Source organism: Myodes glareolus, chromosome 1, assembly GCF_982192425.1.
Source record: "Myodes glareolus chromosome 1, mMyoGla1.1, whole genome shotgun sequence".
In the NCBI taxonomy this organism is placed as follows: Eukaryota; Metazoa; Chordata; class Mammalia; order Rodentia; family Cricetidae; genus Myodes; species Myodes glareolus.
In genome coordinates this window covers 65,852,953-65,860,843 of record NC_142026.1, presented here as the reverse complement: position 1 = coordinate 65,860,843, position 7,891 = coordinate 65,852,953, and positions in this window count along the sequence as shown.

Sequence of the window (7,891 nt, the reverse complement as noted above, 5' to 3'; positions counted from 1 at the left end):
TGGAATGGTGGGTTCACTGTTCCTGGAGGGTAAGGAGAAGACTTTGCCATGTTCCTCCATGAAGATCCTGCAAGCCATGGGGTTTATTGTATAGCTTACTCTTAATACTTTTGTAATAAAGGAAGAGAGGAATGAGTGACAAATGAATGGGAGGGTTTATGAATGAATGGGCTTCTGAACAAATTGGGGGTGGATGGATGGGTATCTAGGAACCCCTTCTGGATATTAGGTGCATGTAAAGTCTTACTATATCTGACTTTGACTATGTGCTATGAGACCCTTGTTTCATTTCTCTTACCTCCTTCTCCTAAACCACTTGAAAAACAAAAACAAAGGATCCTAGAGATGCTGGTATGGGCAGGTATTCTCACAGTGACACTCCTCAAGCAGTCATTCAGAGTTTCTTGGAGTTTTGGAAGTCATTTAACCCCCACTGTCACTGTCATTCACATTTCTGCTGTGGTTGTTCCTTCCTTATCTCTTAAGCTCTGTACCTTCATTTAGGTAGGTCTGCCTCCATACTGCTCATATCACTGCTTCTAAAACTTTTCCACATGAATGGTTGTGTTTCTTAGATCCTTCTCACCCAAACCTGGACACAGGCACTTACTTGAGAACCATAGTGAAGGGCAAAGAAATTCAAGAAACAGCCACTCCTCTGAGGCTCCATAATATGACAACACTCTACACACACACACACACACACACACACACACACACACACACACACAATCACAGAGTGAAGGATTCCCCTTGTGACCCTGTCTAGAGCTCTGGACTGCTGCAGTGTTGACATGTAGAATAAGCCAAGAGATAGGAAGAAATACATTCTGCAACTCCATGTTGTCTTCCCAGGGCTTAGAGGTAGAAGAACAAGATTACCAGTCCTAAAGTGTTGTTTCTTTCCTCTATTTCACTTTTGATGGCTTCCTCCTCCCTGTGTACCACATGATCCTCCTGTATTTTATGGATCTTCCTAAGGGAGTGGAGACATAGTTGGTGCTGTCTAATAGGCTTCATCTCATATTCTCACACTACCACAAGGTGGCTCCTGTGACCCAGTGACACAATCCAAAGCTTCAGCAATTAGATTGCTCAATATGAAAATATTTTATATAGCTTTCCTTGTGTTTTTTTGAGATCCAAAGAAAAAGGAAAGTACCTCTCATACAGGGCTGGCCTGATTGCTCTGTGACTCACTGTTTGCAGAAACTGGAACACAGATGTCTTGTAAATATACTTTACCTGTGACATTTGACACTGTTGCAAATTGGGGATTGCTTCTCTTTGCACACAGTAGAGAAACCACATACTCACATACTCAGTGCTGTCCCCAACAGGATTTATAGGTCTTTGTTTATAGAGTTGCAAGGTTCAAATCAAGTTTTAACTTCTACATTTGGTACCCTGTAACACCCACAGCTTTGTCGAAGGCCTTTCTGTGATCTAGAGAAATATTCCTTTCAGGAACTAATCTTAAATCTTGAATTTTTGCTTAGAATCGCTGGTTTGAAAGAATTGAGGACAGTTTAAAGAACCATTTTTGTCTCTCAACCCATCAGATTATTAAACAATAGGCTACACTCCAAAATGGGAATCTTTCCAGCAATCTCATGCTGGGAGAAGGATGAGACCCCAACCAAAGGGGACCTTCTCTCTGGAAAGATATTCCTCTTTACAGGACCACTCTGTAGAATGAGTCTAAAGCCCAGACAATGATGGGTCAGTGGTAAGCAGGTCCACAACTTTGTTTTCTCTTCAAAGGTTCACCTTACTTTGGGAATCTAAAAGTCAGGCTTCAGAGATTCAATCACCATCTGAGGTAGTAAGAAATTGACTTTGAAGAACCGAAGATGGAATTGGGGAATTTTCTTGTCTTGTTTGCCATCCTTCCAAATTAGTCATTCTAAATAAATATCTTTCTGCTTGCCTGTATTTCTTTGGGACTTTTAATGGACTTATTGAAGCTGAGTGGCTGAATCCATTTGGGTATCCCAGAAAATTTAGCAACAACATGGAGAAAGTAACTGTCACAAATTCCTACTGTTAGAAACAGACATTTCTCTAAGGCTCCATAATGCACCAGTGTCCTCCACTGTGAAGTCATTGCCCAGTGTTCGTGAATTCTGTAGTGCTGATGTGTGGTTAAGCCAATTATGCTCCATGCATCTCTTTCTGAAAATGAATATTTGTTCTTGACTGAATGTTCTTACGTTTTCATCTGGCCCTCAAGGTCCAATAATGCTCTCCTATTCATGATGCATGACCCACTTTATTCATAAGGCTTCCACAGAATTTTAGATTTATCCTGCTGAGGACTGGCCTCAACAAAATCATCTCTTACCAGGGTAGGGGCATGGGAAAATAAAGACAAAAATCACAAGACAGTGTCAGGTGGGACTTTCAGGGATTCTTCAGATCCTGAAAATCACTGGCGTTTATTTTCCCACAGCATTTATACCAAATGTAAACTGGGGAGAAGGTAACAATGACTTCATTAACATGGTAACACGAGACTGCCCATCATCAGCATTCTGTTGCCTAGGTGGCAGGATGGCTCAAGTCACATATATTCACATACACTTGGTCACATAGGCAGAAAACAGCCTCTCCCCAGGTGACCTCATAGTTACAATGGAAGTAGCAAAAGTACACTGTCATATCCTAACCATCTGTCAGGATGGTGCAGAGCTTTCTTAACTTCCAAAAGGGGCCAGGCAGCTACATCCTAAGCTAGAAGGTGTAGATAAACCTTGTTATTCCCCAAACTCTCTGACCATCAGATAAGATTGGAAATGGGCCTGCATTTCTCAGACCCCACATTATCCAAATGCTAATTTTCTATAGCATATGAATTTTCATTCACATTTCTAACTCTTTTTTGAATTACACCCTCTTATCCTGTACTCAATTCCTTAGTTAAATACCTTTTTGTGTTTTGTTGCAATTAATTTGTTAATTTGTGTTTCCTTTGATTTCTTTGAATATTCTTACAACCATTTCTGTAGTCTTTTTAATTTTTGAGACAGGGTCTCTCTATATACCTCTGACTGTCCTGAAATTCCCTAAATAGATCAGTCTGGAGTTGAAATTGCATAGATCTGCCTGCTTCTCCTTTTCCTGTGCTGGGATTAAAGAGATTTGTAACTATGCCCAGCTCCCCTTGATATCTTTGTGTTGAATTTTTAATCTATTTCCTTGTCATTTGAAGTCATTGCTGTGGGATAGGTGATATGGAGAGAAATCATTACATTGGTTTTCATGTTGTGTGATTTGGGGTCAGCTTGTTGGTTAAATTCTTCTCATTTTCTTTATTATTAAAAGTTTTATATCAGTATATAATTAAATGAGATCCTATCTCTCTCAATTTCCCTTTGATATAGCCACAAACCATGTCAGTAGCTCTGATATCACAGGGAAAGTAGAACCAACCTGAGGAACAACAATACTATGTGCACCACCAACCTTCCTGCTTCTTGACTTAGAGGCCACCATGAAATGAATTTTGACTGTGTCCCATGCACCCTTCACACATCTTCCACCTCCCCTGTGCTCAAGGTTTCCACATTGATTTACCAAAGCCTGTAGGGACCATGGGCAGCAGTCATGTGCATGACAGGTGTACCTCAGCTCCTCTCCAGTCTGGATCACTGTTGACACCCAGGTCTAGTATGTTCTGTCTCCACTAGGAAGGGAGTTTCTGGGCCTCAAAGGTGGGTTGATGAACAGGTTCTCCATCCCAAAGTAAGATCAGGGTGATATTACAAAGACCCAGATTAAAAGCAGAGCAATTCAGAGAGTGTCACCCTACTGCAGGACCATGGTGGGTCATAGTCACCTCTTAGAGACCTGGGGAAAGGCAAGGCAGAGACCAATAAGGGTGATAACTCTGAAGTCCTTGCCTGGTGAAACTCCAAGAGCAGAAGCAATCCAGGTATTAAGTGTCACCCTGTAGACATTTTCCTCCAGCCTCCTCTTTCTGGGAGTCAGCACACCTGCAGTCACTTGACTGCATGAGATTCGAAAAGAGATCCACTGGTCCTTGACAGTCTGTGGGTGTCAGCCCCCACTTACCTGAAGAACTTGGGAAGACATGAAAATCTCACTGTCAGAGGCCAGCCTGTGATGTAGGAGAATTGAAGATAGTAGGGGACAAAATGCTTCCCTAGTCTACAGAGGCTGGTCACTTGATGTCAGTGAATCATAGTATTTTATTCAATAGGAGAAAGAAAATCCAGTTCTGATGCACAATTAATAAAAACACAGGGTCAGAAATTGGGGTACAACCTGAAGATCCAAAAAACAAAACAGCCAGCCATTGTCTCTTACTTTGACCTCATTTTGAAAGGCCTCAGTCTGAAAATGATGATCCTGACTCTGGGAATCTCAGAACGAGACTGTGTGTTGAGAGCTGTTTCCTCCCATTTTATAACCCTCGCTATGGATGGGATTAAAGACATGTACCACTGTCATTTAAAGCATGCCCTTCCCATTTTTCTATGGTAATTAGTGTGGCTACTGGGATTAAAGGTGTGTGTTACCATAACCTGGTCTTTAAGGCTGACCATTGGGACTGTTTTACTCTCAGATTTTTATTTATTAAAGTACATTTGGAATGCCACTACACAGTTCTATATGCTTAAGGCACAAAGAGGGACCATCAATCCTAGGACAGAGAACTGACTTGGATCCTGATTACTGAATGTTCTAACTTTTTATTCTTGAAAATCCCTAGCTTTTTTTCAGGCAAGAAAGAAGTCTGGTTCAACACCACTGGAGTTTGTCCAAACATTGATAGTCTGACCCTCATTAGTTTAGTTTAGGCATACTTAAACACAGCAAAATTTGAAAAGAAGTTTCCTGGTGATACTTAGCTTAACCTTGTGGATACAACAAAGCTTAAGATTTGAGTACATCAAAATACTTATAAAGTGTACAAGTGACATCTTCTATAAATATGGGCTCTATAGATTATCTGAGAAAACAACTCAAGATAAACAACCTCTCATGATAAGGATCTGGGACAACTGATGTGGCTTGGCCATACAGATAGTGCAAAATTCACCCAGCTGTTGATCACCTCCATTCCCACTTTCTGGGTAGAAAACAGGTTATACATCTCTCCCTTTGAAGATACAACCCTGTGTGTTTAATGTTACTGGTTTTCCTAGTGCTTATTTGTGAGCATACATGCCTTCTACAATTCATTTCTGTCAGAGACTATGTGAAATAGAAGCATTGAACTTAACATTTCTTAATCAAGATCATGATAAGAGAAGAATGACCTTTGACCCCTGACACAGTAGTTTTTTTTCCACAGAGAACTTAACAAGAACTTACTTTAAGAATTTTTTTCTCTGTCTAATAAACTTTGGAATTGATTTTATACAGAGAAAGGAAGAAAACTTTAGAAAGATATAAAAATTTATAAAATGATAAAGAGTTTCTCCTGTGTACTGAAATGAAGAAATAAGATGGAGGCAGTTGGGACCAAAGCTAAGTGGGAGCTAAGCCCTTACCCAGAATGTTTGGGGTTGTGGGTCCAGTTCCCATGACTACAAGGAAAAAAGCTAAATAGTATATAAGATAGGAATTCTACTGAAGAAATGTATAACATCTGAAAGTTAGGACTCATGATGGGAAGTGGGGCAGGTCAGATAGAGAGAAATATTTCTTTGTCAAGATCAAATGTACTTTCAGGATATTTACTATGTACCCTATGGACTCTGAGTTACAATGATAAGGGCAATGTTTATCAGGTGCCCCAAATGCACCATTCTTATGGGGGATGTCTTTATCGTTTTAGAGAAAAATAATCTTATGAAAACTGATATAGAAATAAAGACAAAATGTCAGTAGGTCCTACGGCTGTTTAAGAATGTAATTCACACTGAGTGTGGTATCATATGGCCCTAATGTCAGGACTCGAGAGTGTGCACAAAGAGGCCATTTAACTGAAGCTAAGTTAGTTGGAGCATCTTGACCTTGGGCTTCTAGAAGAGAGTTGGGTAATTTTCCAAGGAATTCTCCATCAAGGACACCAAATGCTTGTTAAACCTGAAATTGCCTCATTAAGAATACAAGATGGAGGAATCTGCACTACTTTGCTCTGACACAAAGAGAGGGAGAAATGTAATTATATTAAAATTGCAAAAACAAATATAACAAAAAGAAAGCAGCCATTACAGAAATCAACACCCTAGCACATGACCAAGAGTATGGGATTCACAAAACCAATTGTGCTGACTTCTCCCCTATCCTTTATTTTTTTCATAAAAATTTGTATTACAAAAACTAACTCTCAGACACTGCACAGTGGTGAATTCTCCTGTACCTTTGAAGACTGAGTCATAGGATTTGGGGTTGGCAACCTCTCAGACCCTATGGAGTCCACTAGAAAACTCTTGGACCTGATAAATACACAGTAAAGACACAAAATCAATATTCAAAAGCAATAGTCTTCATTTACACTAACAGTACACTCCCTGAGAAAACTTCAGTAAAATGTTATTCAAGATAATTCTCTCTGAACTAAATATTTAAGCATATATCTAACCAAAGAAATGAAAACCTCTACAATGACAGTTTAAATATGTGAAAAAAACACAGAAACTAGTAGACAATGAAAAATATTCTATGTTTCTGGATAGTTAGAGTTAATATTGTAAAAATATTCATAATATCAAAATTAATTACAGAATTAATGCATATCTGACAAAATACCCACATCATATTTTGAGTCATATATTTGAGTTACTTGAGTTGTTTTCAGAAATAGAGTGGGTTTTAGAGAATGAACCAAGGTTTTGTTCCATGATGTCTATGCCTACTATTGTAAAAGATATGCAAATTCAGGTAGGGTTCTCCCTTCCTGCTCTCTGATGGAGGTGGAACATCATTGTCATGAATCTTACGTGTCTATGAGGGCTGGACAGTTGGAGCTGACAGATGAGCTAGAGTTGAGGGGCCAGGGTAGGAACCTAAGGAGGTTGAAGTGTGGACTGTGGGAGCTGTGTGATCCCATTTTGAAGGCAGGAGCCATTATGTCATGTTGTTAAAAAATTAGTTTCCATTCACTGTAAGAGTTGAGCCTCTGTTTTGAATGTGACCTGTACCTACCCATGACATTGACTTGTTTTTGAGAATATCCAAACACTCTGTAATCACTCTAATCCTTTTTAATCTGTGGCCACGTGGTGATGACTGTTGTTTTGAGATTTTTCTGTACTTCTCTTACTGCACCATTTTCTTACTTTTGTAAACATTCCTTGCAACTACTCATGATTTTACTCCTTACAAAGGCTCTAAAAAATGCATTCAGTGCTACTGTCTCCCTAATCTGACTTCAGAGGCAGTTACTGTGCAGTTTTCTGGTGCACCAAAACTAAAAAAAAATATAGCTTTAAATTTTTCTCAAAAATTGTGGTAGTAGTTTTACTCACTTGGTGAGATCAACATTTTCTGGAGGCCCCCAGTGAGATTAGACTACCTACCCAAATTCTAAAGGTGGACCGTTACTCTGGGACTCCAGAATTGACAACATACCTTGAAATTTTCCAAGGGTTTGAGGCATGCCTTCAGTTTCTTGGACTATCAGATGTAACTGCTGTGCTAAGAAAAACAGAAAGTGCCTATGCATGCCTCATCTGACAAGTCATAGTACATCTGATTCTATTGTGAGGCCGATCTAGGATGAGGGTGAGTTCAATGGGATGCAAATTCTCGCCTTTCCAGGGCCAAAAGTAAATGTCATCACACCACATGCCTACCTGATGTCCTTGGTTTAGTTTTACATCTTGTTTGTCTTGTCTTCATCTTCATTTTACTGTCACTTTCTCTTGTAGTCTCTGACTTCTGTGTTAATTGATTTATTTTGAACTGGGGGTGACTG